Genomic DNA, 22,090 nt, shown 5'->3' with positions numbered 1-22,090 from the left:
TTAGTTTTCAGAACTCTGAGAAAATGAATTTCTGTTGCTTAAAGCACATAGTCTGTGGTATTTCTGTTGCTTAAGGTACCCAGTCTATTTGTTACTGTGGCAGCCCTACCAAATTAACATAGTCAGTGAAAGATTTTAGTAGGGAATAACCTGACCAAATTTGTGTTTCTACAGTTTTCTCTAATTGCCTCAGCACCCCCTTTGAGCATTTATAATACCTGGAATGTAACCTATGGACATGAGAAGGAGAAGAGTAGCTCCTGACATCCCAGCCTGACATTTATAGCTAGAACTCAGGGTTGTTAGGAGCTGGCCTGATGTTCAAAATAGGCCATGTTTTTTGCTAGACATATATGTGCTTACAAAATACCAGCCTCGGACACCATCACTCTGGGACCTTCATAAAATGAGGCAGCCCACTTTATAATTTCATCTATGTATAAACCCAAACTGTAACTGTGCAACCCACAAAATAGCAAATATTTTCCTCTTCCAGACAATATAAGTGACTGCTGCCTCTTTCTCAATTACAACTTTATCCTCTCTAGCAGGCCCTTTCTATAGGTAAAATTTATTGAGATAACTAACCATATTATTTTTCTTACTTTCTGATAATACCCAATCTAGTCCTAGTCTCTGCTTCTTTGGCCCTTCTCCCAAATCACCCACAGTGTGCTTTCTCCCATGCCACCATAAGTAATAAACCCAGCTTGTTGAATTGCACATATGTTCTTGAAGGTCTTTGGCTGGAGGTAAATAACAGATAATACTGCAGAAGTACAAGTACAATGATGTTTCCTGAAGCAATGTTTATAAAGCAAAATGCCACAAAACAAACTAAAGGTCTATCAATTGGGGACTGATAAAATAAATTCCAGTACATACTTTTAATGGAATACTATTTAGCTATTTTTTAAAATGAGGTAAATCTGTGCTGATACTGGAAGATCTCTAAGCTACGAAGTGATAAGGCCAGGTACTGAAAAATGTGGACATTATAATTCAGTTTTAATAAATCTTTAAATGTTTCCAATAGTTACATATATGATAGCATTCTACTGGTCCCAGGACACCTTGAGTGCTCTCATTTTTGTATTGTATTGATACTTACCATATTAGAAACTTTAACTGAAAAAATTTTTAATTATATATTATTTCACTTTAAAATAACAATGTAAACCCCTATGCATGTTAACATATACATTTTATGAAAAATAATTATTATTCCAAAAAAATAAGTTATTGAGGCGTTATTATTTCACATTTTTGTAAATTTTGTTAATATCTGTCTTAATGAAAGACTGCTGGATTTATATATATGCTTTTGCATTAAATTTGTTGTAATATAGTATTTTGTTTGAGGTATTGGGGAAAAAACTTGACCTCATACAGACATTTAGTTATGAAAAGGGCAGAATATCTTAGTAACTATTTCAGATTATTATGATATTTTTCTTTGATGCTGCTATTCCAAGACTTGATAAATTTTTCCTACTCTGTCGTGTAAAAAGTTTTCCTACTCTTTTGTGTAAATATCCATTGGTCTATCTTGCACTTTGAGTATCTTTTATGCGTGCATGATTCTGTCACATCAAGCATTATTCATGTGCAAAATATTCACTGTGTTATACAGATCTTTCAAATGTTGACATATTTGATACAACACAAAAAAATTTCTTCACTTATTAATATCAGCAATGATCTCATCAAAATAGTTTTTAAATATTAGGTAGCTGTCATGCTCATGGTGGCAGATACATATTTTCTGAAGTTCTAATCTTCATTTGTAACTTTGAATTTAATCATTATCAGTTGTCAGTTATCTGTAAAGTGATAATCTAAATTATCATAGTTTGTTTTAGTAATTCTTTCAAGTAAAACTATTACATGAAGAAGTGACTTACCTCAACATTCAAAAATCGTATAAGTACTCTTCTTGAGACAGTCATCATATATTGGTATACTGCCGAAGTGCTTTATTTGAACTGCCCATTTTATTCTTAAAAATATTAGAAATTTGTGTGCTTGTGGGTCAAGATTTAATAAAATTAATTTATTTTTGTTCTTTACGACTTCATCGAGATCATCCTTAAGTAAAGCTGGTTTGTTGTTGTTGTTGTTGTTGTTGTTGTTGTTTTCCTGTGAGTGCATGGCAGTGAAGGGTATAATTACTGCTGTTACCTTAGCGACTTCTGCCTTGAGTCATACTAAGGTGCCAGCAGTTTAACCAACCACTGTTTTTACAACATTAGTGCAAGTGTCAATACAGTAAAAAAGGTAAATAACCATTTAGTTTTATCATGAAAATAATTTTGAACCACATAGGTCTTGAAGAGTCCCCAAGGTGTGTGGGACCATATTCTGTGAATGACTACATTAGAATATCAATTAGAACTAGGTAATAGACACAACGATATCACATTGTTTTTAAACTGATGTATTCAACAGTAAATAATAGACCATATATTTGATTTAATAGGCAGAAAATTATGCCACATTCAGAGCTTCTTAACTTAAGTGAACTCCTGAAAATACACACAGATGCAAAATTGTCATACAGACTTTTTGAAATGATCCTTGGATCCCAGGATAAAAACCTGCCAGTGGATACTGTGCATTATTCTTCATAATTTTTGTCTCTCTCAATTTTGTTTTAGCTTATACCACTCTGCCTCTGTATAAAATTTAATACCCCAGGGTTTCAAAAGGTTGTTAAAACCATACTTGACTTTTGCAATTTCTCTTTTTTGTGTTCTCCCAGCTTTTCTACCATCTGCTTTACTTAGCAATGATGCTGCTGTATCTTTCTTTGCTGTGATAATCATTGAAAAGAGTAATTCTTTACTTTCACAATAAAATCTTCCCTCACACTGTTTGGAGTTTTCTAAAATATTGTAATAACATGCCCCCGAATAGCAGGAAGTTCTTATCTGGACTTCATGTGGCACATTTCTTTTTTAAAATGAGGTTAATTTTATAAATATTAGAAAGTTATTTGGAGTCTGTCTGCAATGCTTTATCATACTTTTTTTTTATTGTTCTCTAGTGCCATTTTTTAAAACAAAAAAAAAATGTTTAAAAGAAAGTACATGAAGGAATGTCTTTGCCTTTTTTTTCCCCTAGCAACCTGGTGTTGACACAATTCGATAAGAATTTATTAGACATACAATCTATGCTATTTCTCATAGAAAATAAACAAGATATGATTCCTGCCATGTAGGTACATAGTACATACAATTTGGAAAGGGAGAAATAAATGTTAAAAAAAAAATGTATGAGGTAACCTGAAATATGATCAATTCTAACAAAAATACAAAGTTCATGGAAATAGAGAGGAAGCATAATTCTGTTTTAGGCATCACTGAAGGATTCATGGAGAAAATGGAATTTGAGCAGGACCTTGAAAACTGAATCATCGGTGATGGAGATGGGAGGAAATTTTAAGTGACTATAATAGATTAGGGAAAGCGTTTTGTGTTCTGGGGAATGAAGAGCCCTTCAGTTGAAAGCATTGGGTAAAGGGAAAATCAGAGAGAGTGAGAGGGGTGTTTTCGAGAGGAAACCCTTCCATCTTGTCTTTTCTTCCCTTCTTGGCCTTATCTCCTACTATGCTTCCCCTGGCTCTCTCACTCCAGCCGCTCAGATTTTCTTCCAGATCCTTGAACTCAAGATACTCTTCTGGCCACATGGCCTTTATCCATGCTGTTCTCTTTGCTGCATGTCTTTGCCTAGATAAATCTTGCCTATTTTTGCAGCTCTTGGCTCACTTCCTACCAGTAAGGGAATGTTTTCTTATTCATCTGACTAGGTTAGATGCCTACATTATACTCATTCATGTTATGCTGTCATTCTCATTTATAATATTTAATACTTAAAATGCAGTCATTTGTGATATTTTTATTAATGCTGTTTTTCACCAGACTAAAAGTTCCAAGAAGTAGAATGGTGACCATTTGTGTTTACCCTTTTATCTCTAGGCCAGAGCATAGTACCAAGGCACATAGAATACTTGAATGAATGACAAATGAGGGTGGAAATGAATTAATAATACACAAAAAGAAGGAAGGTAGCCAAGGTGACATAGTCTGCCCACTCCTACCAAAGTGATATGAATACAAAAAACATAAAGTTGCTCTTGAGTCGTGAATTCAACTAAGTGTTTTTCAAGTGTTTACAACTAGTTTTCAGTGTTCCTTTGAAAAATTCCTATTTTGCAATTTTGAAATCTTGCTATGATGCAAGGAATGTGGATCAAATAATTAATGGGTACCATTGGGAGATAAAACCCTGCGGCATAATTTTTAAGTTTCAATTATTTTGAACCAAGTTTAGAATCTCCTGATTCATAGGAAAACACAGATCAAGTCTTTCCCACTTACTCCAAGAGAGCATAGGGCAGGCACACCATGGATGCTCAGTATTTGCCAGCTAGAAACAAACGTGGCCCCAAACCAGGTCCTTTGTCTAAAAATCAGGTCATTTGTTCACTAAATCACTTCTGTTCTGCACTGTAAATGAGTCATTTAAGTGGTGACAGGGCGAATAATCACAAAGCTTCGTTCGATTCATATCAGACAGAGAAAAAAATGACAAGGTTGAAAAATGAACAGAATAATATTTAGTGTTTCAGTAAGAGTTTTATTTGATAAAATTTCCCAAAGATACTGGAACACCTAATGACAGGAAATTATTTCTAAGGAGGGCAGAAATTGTGGTAGGCTTGTTTTATTAATATCAATGGTACCAAAAGAATCCATTGCATTTTCCCAGCCGAGTCAATTCCTCTCTTCCTATTCATCTCTCCTATGCCTCTAGACTTTTAACCCAGCACACCCACACCAGAAGCCTCTGGCTTGTATAACAAGCTACAGTGAATATCTGATCCCAGCTCAGGAATTTCCTGGAGTTTACCAGTGCATTGTAATATGGGTCAAGCATGGCCAGGAAGTTCTCACAAACATTTCCTCTCCATCTTTCCTCCCATATGAAGCCTTCAGCAACTCTTTATTCTTGACCTGCTTGATTTTCCATCCATTCCATTTTGTCACCATCAGATTGGGTGACACTGTCCCTCAGCTGAGTGCTCCCTGACTCCCAGTATAAGGTACAGAATGCAGATGAGCATACAACTCAGGCCTGGAGACCAGGTTCATGGTAGTCTGGAACCAGAAAGAGACATACTACTCCAAGCCAACATCTCAATTTGCCTTTATAGTCCAAGACCTGGTAAAATGTGGTTAAAGATGTCCTGGTTGGTGTATGCCAGGCCACCTGTAAAGAGAAGAGGGGCATAAAGGCTATCCCAGTTCCTAAGAACCATTTGAATATGGCAGCCAAAAATTCAAGAGAAAAATCTGGGAACGTCTAAAGGTGGTATTTCCAAAGTTATAGGAAATAAAATGTTTTGAAAATGTGTATCAAGACAATCCTAGTTACCTATTTAATGTACCTAATTCCCACCTACTTGGTTTAGAAACTTAAGAAGTGGCTCTGAAATGTACTTATATATGTGACAAGTCTGGAGTTTTTCAATTATTCACGCCTGGGCCCACTCAGAGAAAAGAACCTGATTCCCTGAGGGACAGGAGGTATATATATTTTGAAAAGAGCTTCTTGGGAAATCTGAATACCATCCCTGCTTAAATACTAGACTTGAGCAAACTAGAGGTGTTGAAGAAAAACATGATGTATACCTAATATTTTCCACCTGCCTGGAGAAAATAGTCCGGATTATGTTTCCCATTGGAGGTAAATTAAGATCTGTATCATTTGGATTGCTAGGTAAAGGTCTAAGAAAAAAAGGAAGAAAAGTAGAGTTACCACAAATATCTCCTGAGTGGGGCCAGACATTTAAAGTATAAGACTCTAGGCCAAGATATTTCTGTTGTGTGAAAGGGTGAAATTGGAAGAAAGGAAGACAAGAGAATAGCCCTTAGTGTAACTCCAGTTTATAGTTCCTTCTGAATAACAACAATAAAGAAAGACAATTTCATCAGTTCAGGTGGGACAAGAGCTTTCTTTACAGTGTGGCAGCAGGGATTCTGTAGCCTTCACTGGTAGCAGCAGCATTATGATAAAAGAACATCTGTTTATTACCCATGGCCACTCCTGGGCCGCAAACTTTAGGGAAGCTAAAATGGCAGTTCCAGCTGCTATACCACTCACAGCTTCTATACTATTTTTGATCCTTTTTGGGGAGCAAGGCTCTGCATGGGCATTGGGGAGTCAATTCACTGGAACAGTGGAGCTGTAAGCTTTTTTGAGAAATTTAGTTCTCTTGTATCCCTAGTAGAAAGAGATATCCATCAATAAAATTCGAGGTGTTAGTTGTCAGCTACTCCTCCACAACCTTGCTATCTGGTTTATAATGAAAGCCAGTACCAAATAAAATTTTCCACACATTCTGCATTTATTAGACAAATAGTCATTAACAAAGCAGCTGCTTTTGTTAGTTCTTGTGAGAATCTAGTTTGCTGGGGTAGCTCAATGTTCATAGTCATTTATCAGCTTCGGCTAGTCAGAATCAGTTGTTTGAAACACAACATTGGTTTTGACATCTAGGAAAGTACTGCGATAAGTGGGTAAATTTTCTTATACACAGGTAATTCTGTCTTTATGTTCCTTTTCATTCTCCCTTAAAATTAGCCACAGACCAAATGAAAATGTCTGCTCTGTTATCCAAGGCAGAATTCCCAAAAGCCTGCTTCTCACTAAGAAGCCTTTTATTTCACCAGGAATATACCTCCATATAGTCTCTTCCTTTCAGTCAGTATTATATCTCCAGGGTTTGGTCCCATTCCCAGTAAATCCAACTTGTTTGTGCTCTCTGCCTAGAGATGTATAGAGACAAGTCTATGAGTAAAACCACCAGTAAAATAAGTTTAGAAAATGAACTCTTTCTTGGTTTCAAGAACATGTACAAATGCTTTTGGTATAATAGTGAGTTAAGAAATTTTTAAAAATTATCAGTGTGATATCAATTATATGAAAAAATATTACATAGTAAAAGATTGGAAGGAATAAAGTTCTGAGAGTAATAATGTGAGACCTGGTTTCTTTGGGGTGGCAGATGACATATCATTTCCTTTTGCTTTTTGGTGTTTTTTTCCTAACATTTGAAGTTTCTTTTTTTTCTTTTTTTTTTTTAAGTATTTTTAATACTCTGATAATCAGCAGAGGAAAATATTGTTCCAAATGACCAAGGTCAGTGCAGTAAACACAGGTTAAAATCTCATAATTTAGAATTTAGAGTCTCATTTGATGACATTTATACTACATAATAGTAAAAATTATAACAGGAAATTAGCATCAATAATTCTTTTAAAAATATATTATGTAGGCTTCTAAAGTAAAAGTGTTTTGTTGTTCAGTGTTTTTAACAAATAAATTAAAAGAGGAATTTCAATGCTAATTTTTACAGGTACTAAAGGATTTCAAGTCTTACTGGTTTCAGTCATGATTTCACATTATGGTTGGTCCTCCTCGTAGTAGTCTTACTTTAGATAATCTAATCTGGGAAATAAAACCTATTATTCTTAACAGTTTACCACAGCTTCTCATGAACTACCTGTATTTGATATTCTACCACATATTTAATTCCATTTTGGCTATTGGAGACATTCTTCTTTCCATACCATCCCCACCCTTCTGAGTATCTTGAGTTCCTAGGAACTTACAATATCCTAAGCTCCTGGAGTTGTCTTCAGGGTAGGCTATTTGAAGAGTTAAGCACAGCCTTATAGTACAAGAGGGCTTTACTTTTATTGGACAATCAATGGATGATGAGATACTATTGATGGACATATCTCACTAGATGGAGACAAAAGATTCAGGGATCACTCGCTACACAGAGATAGTGGGGGCGGTCTCTGGATTCTTTTTTGCATCTACTTAGTTTGCTGTCTCTGGAGACTCCTGTCTCTGGAGTTCCCTTTCCCTGGGTTCTAGAACAAGAAGAAGCAAATTCAGATGGCCCTTCAAGTTAATATCCTTCCCTTTGTAAGCTTGTCAGGTTGCTGATTCATCAAGTCTGAGTAACTCACCTAAAGAGCAGGATGCTCTAGTGACTAATCACTGTAGGCTCTTCATAGAATGAATAGTTTATTGTTATGTAGGTTCTTGGGGTTTAAAAGTTTCTTCTGTTTATTTAGTCTCTTTCTTCTCTCTTTCTCCCAGCAAACTGTTTTTATCCAGACAAGGAGCAGGAATGTTCTGTCTGCACATATGCATCTGAATATTTCTGGTTTATACCTCGACCTGTGGCTTTTATAGTTAAGAGGTAGAATTTGTCATCTTTGTTTTGGTAATTCAATGATCTTTTTACCCCAACATCAGCAAATAAAGGCTAAATAGAAAGAATATATGCAGGTGAATTCCGAAATTGTTTTGACTTCTCAGAAACTGTGCAATGCACTGATTTGACACCCATGTGCCTTATAGCCTCACTTCTATCTGCTATCTAACCATAATAGACAATTTGAAATTCCAGAAATATGCTGATTATGCTTTGTCCTTCATGCTTTTCCTCCTTACTTGCTCTTCTCTTTACCAGAATGCTCTTCCCTTTCCTCATCTTGCAAACACCTTCAAAACTCAGTTCCAATATCCTCCTCCAGAAAGCCTTCTCTGAATCCCCATGCCTTTCTCTGGGTTCCAGAGCAAGAATAAGCAAGTTCAGATGGCACTTGAAGTTAATACCCTTACTCTTTCTAGCTTGTCAAGTTGCTGGCTCATCAAGTCTGAGTAACTCACCTGAAGAGCAGGATGCTCTAGTGACTAATCTCTGTAGACTCCTCATCTCATAGAATAGTTCACTGTTGTGTAGTCAACTAGAGGGCCCCTCCCTTAATAAATATGAAGAGTATTTCAGGGGCAGAATCCCACTGTTCATTCTATTCCACTGTGGCTGGCCTTGGCATATAACTCCATGTGACAAGATGAGAACCTAGAGGATCAAGTGGTTCTGCTAATAAGTTTGTCATCAGTACCTCTATTTATATTTAGACTACATGGTGGCTGTGGCACATGTGTCTAGGTACCCATTATGTGTAGGTCTATTATGTGAGCATCTCTCCTGTTGTAGTAATCAATTTATGCATCTTTGTAACCCCACTAGACTATAAGTTCCTTCCTTCCTTCCTTCCTTCCTTCCTTCCTTCCTTCCTTCCTTCCTTCCTTCCTTCATTTTTAGGCGAGGAAACCCTTGGTGATCTTACAGATTGCAAGGACCTTGTCACCTTACAATCCCTTATTTTTTATTTTTTATGCCTACAGCATCTGGTCTTCCTAGGTGGTCTCCCATCCAAGTACTAACCAGGCCCAACCCTGCTTAGCTTCCAAGATGAGATGGGATTGGGCTTGTTCAGGGTGGCATAGCTATAGACCTAGACTTTAAGTTTCTTGGAGGAAGATAATGCTTTGTTTGACTCTGTATTTCTAGAATTCAGCACAGTTACTGTATATGATAAGTACTCAAAAAGAGATTAGTGAATATCTCCTTTTATTCATTAAGCCCCACATACATGCCCGTCATTTTATTGAGCCAATGATTCCCCAGTGCTTTTGTTGAATATCATTATTGTATAATGATAAAACTTAATCCAAGAGATTAAGGCCCAATATGTTAATAATAATGAATAACTCTAAATCAAATTGGAAACTTGAGAGATACCTCTAATTACATAGTTAATACTTATTCCTCATATTTTTATGTCCAAGAAACATTTCTCCTTAAAATTAATTACATGGTCCTAGTCCAGCCAAAACAAACTCTGCAATGACTAATGGACCATTCATCACTCTTGTTTATGAGCTCCCAGAAGAATTTTAGGGTTTCATTTGAACCTATAATTGTGTATGTGCGTGCTTACTTGTTTTCTTTCCCCTTATTTTAGACTGAGACTACTAAAAGTCAAATAATTTTATCTGAGAGAAACATTAAAGTAAGTTGTGTCTACACAACTTGGCATAACTTGAAAGTTGTGTCAGAGTATAATGCCAACTAGGAAAATGTCTAAATGGCCTTTATTTAATTGGCCACAAGAATCTACAGGAATTCTGATTCAGATAAGTTTCATTCTAATCTAATGGTACATCAGGTGTGGTTTCCTATGTGGTAGCATTGTTAGTGCTGGTAATAATTGTTCTGTGATATCCACATATGTTTTTGAATATTGGAAAAAATAAATATGCAGCCCTTCTAAAAACAAGGCTTTCCAAACTACTATTATAGGCCTTGGAGAAGGACATAGAGAAGTTAGAGTTATACACAGAGATGACTAGTACTTCTGTTTGGTGCACTCTTGTGAGTGTAAAATTAACACATGTGGTAGAGGACAGTGGAGAAAAAAATGTTAGGAAGAGAGAACAACTAATAAAGACTTTAGGTCACTGTTTAAGTTAATTGTCATAACAATCTGAAATATGATATGTAAAGCATTGTCTTTATAGGTGAGAAAATTAATGCTAAATATCACCCAGCTGGTATGTGGCAGAGTAGGGATGTAAATTCAAGCCAATGATGTTCTTCTACCCTATAAAATTTTTCACTTACCCTGATAAGTAACCTGGAACATAGCTTTTGAAGTTAGCTCTTCCGGATTCACCTCTGTGCTACTACTTACTAGCTATAAGATCTTGGTTATATTGCTTAGTATCAGCTTTCTTGTCTGTAAAATAATAGTAATATTTGTCTCACAGCATTGTTGTAAGGCTTACATAGAGCGGTATGATTCCAATCTATATTTCACCACTTGGTAATAATATGTAATGGAGATATCTTTTAACCTCTTTTAGCCTGTTTCTCCATCCGTAAGAGGAGACAATTATAATTTTTGTTTCTCAAGGTTATTGTGAGGATATAATGAGATAATCTATATAAGGTACTAAGCACATAAGTGCTTGATAATTATTAGCTAATTTCATCATCAACATCATCTTTATTATAGTACTCGATAAACCATAATAAATGAATCTAGTCATTCTTAAGATAGAATGAAAATAGTTAAGTAAATTATGTTTGGTAGCAAGCACTAATGAGGTACCTAACTGGGACAGAAAAGTTTGTGTGTCTTTCTTCCTTTATACTAGACTAAAAATTAGATATTTATGTGCAATTATAAAATGCAGGATTCCATTTTAAATATTCTAAACTGGTTATAATGCTCTTTCCTTTATGTGAATGTCTCACTATTACTTATACATGAAGAACTGAGCCATTGAGCTGAATTGAACACAGAGTCCCACAGAGGTGTCCCATGGAAGTATGGAGAGCAGAGCCAAAGAGCTCGATGGTTGTTTATAGGTAACAACATCAGAATCTTTTTTTGCTCCATGTTGGTCAGACTACTAACCCTGCTCTCATTTCCTCTACCTCTCCTTCCTCTTGGCCTTCATTTCAAGCCTAGCTACTTTCTTATTTCAGGGAAGATTTCTTTACTCCCTCTTCTGGCACTTTCTATTAAAGTTAACTTTATGAGTAGTAGCCTCCTATGAGACATGATTTCTGAGATGGCAGAAATGCTTCCTGCTCTTCAGGAAATATTCCTTGAACTACTCAATGAGCCATATACTCCAGGATTAGACCTACGTGCCCTTGTCTGACAAACCTAGGGACTGTCTAAAAGTTCCAAAAGACATGATGCTTAGGCCTTATCAGACACCTACCTATATCAGTGGTATTCCCACAGTGCTTTAAATGGTGATAATGTTTCCTCAGCAGTTCCTCAGATTTAGAGGCATCACGTCTTTCTGCTCACCCTCCTCTACAGCCTTCCCCATGAGAATAACATGTCCTAGATGATGGTTACTCCATTAACCTGAGTTCCGAAATAAGAAAACACATGAAGTTAAGCTGAACCGAGTCCATCAAATAAGGGCTACAGATCAAATAGATTTAATAAGAACAAGAAATAAATGTTTGTGGTTGTGAACCAATGAATTTTTATGATTGTTACTGAAATAAAGCTGTCTAACACATGGATTTTCTGCAACGAGTGTTTCTGAGCCAATTCTGTTTCTCTACTGAACTTTGAATATCTTTCTACTCTTGTATATTCATTCAAGATTTTCTTTAAATCCAAGCCTCTCACAAGTAAAAAATAGGCAGAAAAGTTCACCTTCTGTAAGGCTTCCACTACTATTCAAACCAACAATTGCCCATCCACCCCCAAATTCCCACTGGTAACCCCACAGTATAGAAATAATTGAATTATTCAGTCTGTACAATTGCCCTTTCATATATTTCTGAATCAATGTTAATCTATTTCTATTTTGAAATCCTTGGGCTGTGAGATGACATATTTTTGTAATGAATTGGTTCTAAGCCTTGTATGTAGATGTTAAATAAATTATTTATTTAGAAGTGAATTTACCTCAACAATTGTTGTTACCCATTTCTTTCTTCTATCAGCAAATATACCTGGCATAATTTCAGATGAATCTTATCTGAGTGTCTATATCCAGGCATTTATCTTCATTATAGTCTAGACTCTTTGTGGAGCATATTGGGTCCTCATTATATGTCAGATATGTCCTCTTTTGTTCTGATGTAATACCAAATTTTTAGTTGAATAGAATGAGTTTTCATAAATTGTGTTAGTGAGCAGAATACTTACAAATTTTTATTTTTTTGAAGTTCAACTTCATCTTGTGTTCTCAGATGGACAGGAAGTTGCCAAGTTAGAAAAGAACAAGTAATCTTTCAGTTAGGTGATTCCTCCAAATCAAAACAATCTTTTAGAATTTGGGTCAAATTTCGAAGAATCAATATGCTAAAAAGTGACTGAATGGAGGCAACAGGCATAAAACCTGTAGGTGGGTATTAACAGATCTTTTAAAAAATATGTACTTGGTTCATAGCAAAAATTCTTCATGAATTCAACCCTGGATTTTACTCTGTATGCACCTTTTCTTGTCTTGTTTTTTTCTTTCTTCTTGTTCTCCTCCTCCTCCGTCTCCTCCTCCTCTTTCCACCCTCCTTCCCCTCCCCCTCCCCTTCCCATTTCTCCTCCTCCTCCTTCTCCTCCCCTTCCTCTATTTAAATGCTCTCCACCTTTTGAGTACAGCAAATAAACCCTATTCCCAGCTGGAATGCATTCAGATTTACTTTATTCTTTACTGAGATTCTTATTAGACAATAGAAGTATCATCTATGTGGTGTTTGAATAAAACCCAGACTAGGATGAGCATATTTTTTTATATTATTCCCAAGTCTCATTAAATGTACAGTACAGTACTTCGATGATATTATCATCTCTGGTGGATCTTCTAACTTTCCCTCAGAAAAGAACTTTATGACCAGGAAGTCTTCATTGACCTCAGAAAAGCTTTTCAACTGTTACCTTTCCAATTCTCTCCTCTTACCATGAATGATAGGAACTTCGCTTAAATGCGTCAAAGTTGGAAAGACAACAGTGATAATTATGAAGTATCCTTATTACTTTAACTTAGAAAATATGCTCCAGATTAAAAACCCACTCCTAAAATACAGAAGTACGTGTTTAATTATACAATGTCATTAGAAAAAAATTAATTGAAAATTCTTAAGCGAATGCAATACCATTGCCAGTGAATGCTTCTATTAATGAAATAGAAACCTGTCTAGCCAGAAGCTCTTCCATTGCACCAAAAAGGGCATCCTTTCTGAATGCGATGAAACTAAGAAAGGAACACACCTGCGGTCTGCACATGGGAGGCCACAGAGAAGGAGTTTCAATGAATCAAGAGAAACTCATGATGAGTTTCATGGCCCAGAACCACAGTCTCTTAGGCATCATTTGTCTGTGCTTTGAAGAGTCATACTCTGTGCAGAGGTGTTGAGATCGTCATGGATACCTCCTGAAAATGAGAGTTATTTGCTCTGGAAGCTCCAGTGGCCCCAAAGGGAGCCCTTTCACCACAATAAAAGTGATTCTAGTAGTTTTACAGGGATAAGACTCTGTTTCCTATGTTGCAGAGGCCTGGCAGATGGAGGGTTTAGTAGTATGCAGTGGCAGCATGATTTTAAATGGAATAGCTTCTTATATAAAAGGTATTTTTCCTGGCATCACTGTTCCCAGTTGTGTAGCATACAAGCCTATTTCTCTAGTGTTTCTGGAGATTATATGAACTAATACTCTGCAATAAAAAAGTTCTTGCTGCTTAAAACTACTTAAATCAGGCAGAATGAATCTTATTGTTTGCAAATCAGAACCTTGTCTATTCAATAATCTCAAAAAAAAAAGAAAGAAAGAAAGAAAGAAAGAACGAAAAGAAAAGAAATTTTTTCAAAGAATATATTCCCTTGAACAGAGGAAGAAAAGAAGATGAAAAGTATCTGCAAAGAATTCAAAATTTAATTAAATAGACTATACAAGCATAGCATTCTAGTACATACACACAACAGGAGAATGCCAAGGATTGTAGTGTATTTGTATTCAAATGTTGCAGCAAGTATGTACTGAAAAGACTTTTGCACAAAGCATTTCCCTATTTTGGGAAGCCAATATGAGGAGACAAAATAAAGGCACAAAGAGTTTAGTTCCTGATGCAAGGTAATGAACTATAGCTGGCAGTCAAGAGTACTGAGGTTAAGAATAACCTCCTTTGGGAACTAGGTGACTTTGAGCTTAATCTTTCTGAGCCTCAGTTTCCTCATTGTTTCAATATGGCAGTTGGATTTAATGATTACTAAGACCCCTTTGAGTTAAAAATCTCCACAATCTAGAAAGAAAGAGGTACAGCATGTGGAAGATAGAGAGATAGAAGCAGACATTGCTATTTTCATTGACCTTTAATTATATATTTGCATATGTTATATGCACATATATTATTACCTTCTTCCCTCAATTTAAATTTTGAGAATCGGGCTTAAAAAGAATTGATGGGTAAGCAATGTTATTTTTGCATCGATCGTAAAATTTCACGCCTTAAAAAAATGTCTTAATTAACACATAGTCTTTCCCCATTATTACCACTGTCCCTTGAGAAAAAAAACTTCCCAAACATTTGGAGTGATGAAGGCTACAAACTGCTCGTTAAAATGCCGGTGTTTCATATGTGGCGATAATTACCCAATGCAGCATCAATATGGCTTTCAGTGGATTTATTTGATTGTGAAAACACTGTGCTCATCATGTCATCTCTTTTTTCTAGACTTTGATCTTAATAGTGATAATATTTTAGAGAATTAGAGATCTTTCACTCTTATAACCTGCCTAAGATTTGAATTCCTACCACAGCATCCCTGTCAAAAGGTTGAGCAATTTATGCTTAGATATCTGTGATGGAGAGTTCTTCCAGGAAGATTTTATATCACTGATTAGATTACTCCTCTCCATTGTTTTTACCTGTTCAAATACACTGAATTCTCTGACATCATGAAGAATAAGAATACTCTTTCATAAACTAGTCATTCATGAATTAGTTTAGATTATTTCAAAATTCTAGTCATTCTCTGAAGGCATTTGAATTTGCATCCAGAACTGAACTCAAAATTCTAGATGTGGTCTTCAAAACACACAGAGACTTCCTTCTTTTGACATCATTAGTATAGTCTAATATTTTATTAAGCTTTTGAAATACACCCATTAAGCTCACTTTTATCTCTATGACAAAGTGTTTTTTAAACTTCTTAGCCTTCACTTTTGTATCTTGTAGTTAGTTATGAGATGGATTTTTTGACCTAAATGAAAAATTTTACATAATTTTATTGCATTTATTTAAATATATTTGATTTGCTTATTTAAAATAATAATTCTTATTTTAAAAGATACATGCACATGACACATATACACAGAAAGATAGCTCTAAATTACCTAAAAAGCAGCTACAAATTATCTAAAATCTCAATACCCCAGAATAACTATATTTGTTGAACGTGATTCCAAATATATCTCTATATGTACAACTGGGTAAATGGGCAGATAGATATATTCAGAAAAAAATCAATAAAACTATGATCATATTCTGCATATTATTTTAAAATTAACAGTATAAAAATTTTTTTTTCTTGAATTTAAAAAAAGGAAAGGAATTAAAACTGAAGTTAATTGTAAACTTCAAATAAGTGTTTCTTTATACAAGACAATTTTTTTCTAAAGTTAAGAAAACGAAATGAAAACTATTAGGGATGGAAGCCATATGAATTTTTTTACTACATGTTTTAATTTTAGATAATATCAATTAAATTACTGCTTTAAAATATTATGTGAAAAGGCAAAACTGTGGAACAGTAAGAAGATCAGTATTTGTCAAGGGGTCAGAGGGAGGGAGGGAGGGAGGGCGGGAGGGAAGAAGGCAAGCAGGGGTGAAGAGATGGAGCACAGGGGATTTTTAAGGCAATGAAACTATTGTATATGATATTGTAATGATGGATACATGTCATTATATATTTATTAAAACCCTAATGTAAATTATGGACTATAGTTTATAATTATCAGTATTGGTTCATCAATTGTAACAAATGAACTACACTAATACAAGATGTTAAAAATAAGAGACACTGTGTGTTCAGAGGGAGGAGTATATGAGAACACTCTGTACTTTATGCTCAATTTTTCTGTAAATCTTAAACTGTTTTTTAAAAAGACATTAATTTTAAAAAACTGACAAATAAAAATAGATCTAAAACATTTTAAAAATAAAAACAATTACACTTCCTCTTAGTTATGTATCTTCTCTATAATTCCAGATTTTTATACCTTATTTTCTTGTTTAAAAGTTTATGACATGTATATTCTATTCTGTAACCAACAATTTATTACTCATAGATTTTATGTTTAAATTAATTCAACACTCACTCTCAGTCTTTTGTTTATACATTCCCAAGTTGGATTTTTTATTTTAAATTATCTTTCAGTTGGTTAGATTTTATTCTCAAGAGGAACTCACAGGTATCGGTTTTCTTGATATCTCTCATGTCCGAAAATGAAAGTTCTTTGCCTTTACACTTGCTCAACAACTTGACTGGAAATAAAATTCTTGGGTTGCTTTTTTTTCTTCAAATCTGGGTTGAAGTCTCCTTTGTTTTGTGGAATTAAATGTCACTAGAGAAAACACTGAGCCAGCCTGATTCTTCACACTTGAAGATAACTTAATTTGTTTAAAAAAAATCAGTAACTAAAATATGTCTTGATGTACTTCTGTTGAAATTAACCTTGATGTTCAGTAATTAGAATTTTTTAATGCTCAAATTTTGGCTTCGATTTTTCCTGGCACATAATGTAAAGAAAAATTTAGCTCCTCATTTCAAGATACATTGAAAAGAGCTATATATTTTAGCTCTACATATATTCCTTTTACATTTATTGGAGTTTCTCCTTTGAGGATAACATTATTTTTATGTTAGATAATTTTAATCTGTCATGCATATCGGTCATCTTCTTTCTAATAGCTTTGATTTTTTGTTTGTTTGTTTGTTTTCTTATAGCCTGTGAAACTCTTTTGAGCTCCCAAGTCTGTCATTCAATACACTTTATCCCCCTAGATTTGATTTTCTTCATCCTCAAATTGAGTAAGTATATCTTCTATATCTTCTCCTGTTACGAATTTAGATACTTTGTTTTTTTAAAAAAAAAATTGATTCGATTGTATGAGTTGTACTTTAAAGTGTACCATATTATTCCATATTTTGCCAAGTGTCTTGGTAAAATTTAGATTTCTGTCAATTACTTTTCTCTGCTCTGTTACTCAAATCATCTTATCAAAATAGGAATTCATTACTTTTTGGTGAAACCCTAGTAATCTGTCCTTTCAATTCTATGTATTCACAAACTATTATTGTTTCCTAAAAGCTTACTTGAGATTCACATCACACACACTAGTTAATATTTTCTGGAAATGACATCTTAGTCTTCTTGGTAGCTTGAAGATATTTCCATCTTGAGTCTTTTAATAATTTTTTTAGTCTCTGTGATTCTCAAACAGTCTCACAAGTTTATTATCTCTTTTCTCTGAAAAACAATGAGCTTTTTGGGTCAGGAAATGAAGACTCATTTTGATTAATATGTCATAAAAGTACGAAGAGAAGATCTAATCTAGATTTTGAATCTGTCTCTGAAACATAGTTTATCTTACTATCCTCCAATTGTCTGGTATTTATTGTCTCCAAGTAAACTGCAAATTCCTTGAGGACAGTAGCAGTTTTTTATTCATTAGAGTATTCTCAGTGCTCAGCACATCCACTAACTAATCACAAATACTCTATAAATAGTTGTTGATGAAATGAACTACTAAAATAGTTTGAAAATATAAAAAGTAGGCTTCTGTGGATTAGACTAACTACCAACCAACCAGCCAACCATCACAGCATTATTTCTCTAAATGAAGTATGTTCCCAGTTCTAACCAACTAATTTTCAGGATATGAGTCAATTATCTTCTGATTATCTTTTCAAATTTGTTTGGGGGATTTTCAGAAGGAAAATTCTGATATTTCATAGTCTTCACTTGAACCTACAGACAAACCAGCAATGTGAAGACGAAGGGAGTGAACAAGTGACAGAAGAGGAAATAGTAAGAATCAGGAAAATTACTGGGCATTATTTGGTATAGGATCATTCTACTTGTATGGACTTCTATGCTAACTTTGAAGTTAAACCAAAATCTAAAACTGGGTTTCTAAATAGAATCACTGAGCCATCAAATTTTCTCAGACCAGGGATCTTGATTTTTTCATAAGCAAGTCATTGTTCTAAATATTTTAGAGATAGCTTTTTGATCTCCCCAACATTATGATGTAGATAGTGACAGCTCCATTCTAACTGAGGCACAGCGAGGTTAAGGAACTCATCAGAGCAAGAATTCAAAATAGGGTGGTCTAGCTTCAGAGGCTATGCTCTTAAACACCACACATGTTGTAAAACTTATCACTCTTTAGCTTTGAGATGCATTGCATGGTGCTCTTCTTATCAAATATCTGACATTGCTTCTAATGAATTCTGAATTGCCAGGAGTTATAGACAAGTTAGACAATTCTATAAAAAGTCTAAGCACAAAAGAACATTGCTTGTATTTTTGAGAACTATATACCATTTATTTTCTTGTGAAGATTGTAGAAAGTTAACAGAAAAAAAAGATTTCATCTCAACGTGACTGAACAAATAAAATTTACTTTATTAATATGTGTTAATTTATTAATATTAATATTTTCCATTCTGCAAAAATATAGTGAATCACTTGAGGAGTAAATAAACTCTCCTTCACTGAAGTACCTAAGCAGAGGCTTGAAAACAATAGATTTATGGATGCTGTTGAGAGGATCCCTGGATTTGGTTGTAAATTGGGCTGAGTGACCACAAGTGTTCATGCGATGTATTTTTCACTGATCCACACACCCACATTGGGTCGTCCTCATTTATTCCATACTCCCAAACTGCCAGATTTCTTACGGCTTTTGTAACATTTTGTCATTCAGCGTTGGGATATCAGAATGAAAACAACAAACCAAATTACTTCTCCAGTTACAGAAAGGTTAAGGCAAATTAATGGTGTGATATTTTTGGCATTCTTTTGATCGCAACAAACTAGACAGAGTTCAAGAATATCACAGATTTTTGAGACATAGCAAAATTCCATTTTTAGAAACCACTACTCACTTGACTAAAATAGCTAATATGTATAGCTGGGCATGTAGACAGCTCTATTTCAAGAATTTTTCATCTGTATTCTGAAGGATTTCAAGGTCCTTTTAACTTGCTGAACTTTTGGCAAATTATTGTCTAAATATGAATTTTTATTTTTGTCCCCATCAGACTCTCAAAGAGGAGGCTCAAAAAGTTTTGGAATTACTCTAGGGTGTTAGATTTATACCTGGGGTTGATGCCACATTCAATGTGTTCCAGGGTAGAAAGAGCTGCTCCTGCTGTTACTATGGGCTTAATTCGGAAAGCTCAGGGATAATTGGGCCAAAGGCACAAATTCTTATCTTTAATTGAAAAATTTCTGTAAAGGAACTTTAAGAATCTAAACTTCATTAGAAATTAACCTTTGGAAAAAAGGATTTCAAAAGGAAAGTCCCGGATTTCCAGTAGTAGGTTTTGATTGAGTCTTATTTAAATGCTAGGATTAATTTTTAATTGCTATCATTCCCTAACTACTCACAGATGTAACATTTTCTATATGCTGAGCAATTAAAGAGAGGAATTCAAGCCACTTTTCCAGGAGAAACCTTCTTCATGTTATGATCAAGGTCAAACATAAAATCTTATTTATTTTCTTAAGTTGTTTTTTTTGTAATTGTCACATTTTGTTACTCTTAGATTTAGAAACTATTCCTTCTTCCTGTATTTTTTACCTTTGAAAAGATTTCAATTTGCTAGATTCATAGTAGCAATGAGTCTAGCTACATTTCAGGTTCTAATTTTATATCCATGGTATCAACAGAATAGATGACTTTTCAGAATCTTCTTTGATATCCAGAAACATCATAGACACCTTTGGATCCCATAAAATGACAAAATTTTACCTACATGCTAATTTTACTCTGTAATGGACTGAAATGGCTACCATTTGTCCATAAGCCTAAAAGAGATATCACTTGTGCTTCTAAAAAGAGAACTTTGAGAAGATATTCATGGTTACTGAGGAGCAGCTTTTAAAATCCAACATATATTTTATTTAACTTTGTCTCTTATAATTTTATAGACTTCCACTGAGTGCTTCAATGAAGATGCCTAGATGGCATTCATGAAAAGATCTGATACTATCTTTCCTCCAAAAGAAATCATGTACTGAAAGGTCTAAGCATTAAACTAATCCATTTTACAGCATTTGGGCAATAATGATAGAATAGAATGGCAGTGCGCAGTCCTTGAGCTCCCCATGGCCACATCACTGTAACTGGATGCTAGCTGCAATAAAAAATAACCTAAAAGTTAGATGCTTTTGCAAAGACAACCACAAGTCGCCTGGTTCACATTTCTCTCCAGTTCCCTTGTGCCAGCTTGTCCTAATATAGGCTCCTTTTTTTTTGCCAGCTTGCCTCTGAAGTCCCAGCATCCCTTGAGGCTGAGGTTACATGTGTTCCCACAATGACAAAGTCAACTATAAATATTGTCTCTGCTATAATTTAAACTTCAGAAAAGTATGACTAGCCACGGGAATGAAGAATTTGGATAGACTTGTTTTTATTTCTGAATTTTCTTTACAAAACTGCTATTTCAACTGGATTAGTATTAATCCATGTCATCAGTACAAATTTTTCATTATTCTTAAAAGAGAAGAGACTTAGATTTAAAGGAGGTAGAGAGAGGTGGAAAGCTTGGGAGAGTTAGTGGCAATGACACTCTGATGAAACCATCTGAAACCTAAATTTTTTTCTTTTTTGACTGGGCACACAGCATTCCAGAATGTTTTTCCCAATTCCTCCCTCTCTCCTTTTCCTCTTTGTTCTCTTTTCTCCATTGTTCTTCACTGCCCAAATGTAATGAAGTTTGAACAAAAGAGGAATAAGGAATATTCTGTTCCTCAAGCCTTTGGTTTTACCTTTCATAATAAACCTTGGAAAGGAGCTCTTCCAGTGGCATGGAACATAAAGAAGCTTCTAGCATTTTGGTCTCTGAAGTACATTCATGCAATATGTTCATGTATTCATGCTTTCAAATATTTATTGAATACCCCGCTCATTCCTGGAGAGAGATAAGATACATGTTTCTTTCTCTAGGGGACTGACTGCCTAAACATCCCTCCATAAAATGAAAACCAGGACTTAAAATAAGGAACAAACAAACAAATAACAAAACAGAATTAGACTTACTTCTTATTTCCTTTTCCTTTTGTATCAAACCTTACTATTTCACTGGCTAGTACCTTAAAGTTTGAGGGGCATTGGATGGATGGATGGATGGATGGACGAATTAATGACCATTTATTATTGACTGAGATTCAGAGTTTTAACACATAGTCATGGGTCTTCCAAAGAGAGAGGCTGAACTTTCAAAGAAATTATATAGGAAATTTGAGTTTTCTGATGGCAAATTTTATACATGAGGTATATGTGTATGTATATGTACACACACATATATACATACATATACAGATATACACATGTACTTTATATATACACACATATATATGGACCTATTCAAGTAATAACCTCTAATACTCTATAGTGT

At 34.6% G+C, this 22,090-nt stretch overlaps 1 protein-coding gene and 1 pseudogene across 1 annotated transcript in view; one reads left to right on the top strand and one right to left on the bottom strand.

Moving 5' to 3' along the window:
• Positions 1-22,090, top strand: part of FBXO4 (F-box protein 4) — a 208,585-nt gene that overhangs the window by 140,852 nt on the left and 45,643 nt on the right. The window lies entirely within an intron of this gene.
• On the bottom strand, positions 9,265-9,383 carry LOC118607176 (annotated as a pseudogene).

This window comes from Rousettus aegyptiacus, unplaced genomic scaffold (genome assembly GCF_014176215.1).
Source record: "Rousettus aegyptiacus isolate mRouAeg1 unplaced genomic scaffold, mRouAeg1.p scaffold_m13_p_8, whole genome shotgun sequence".
Taxonomy (NCBI): Eukaryota; Metazoa; Chordata; class Mammalia; order Chiroptera; family Pteropodidae; genus Rousettus; species Rousettus aegyptiacus.
The sequence above is the reverse complement of the archived record's forward strand: the minus strand, read 5'-3'. Positions and strand labels throughout refer to the sequence as shown.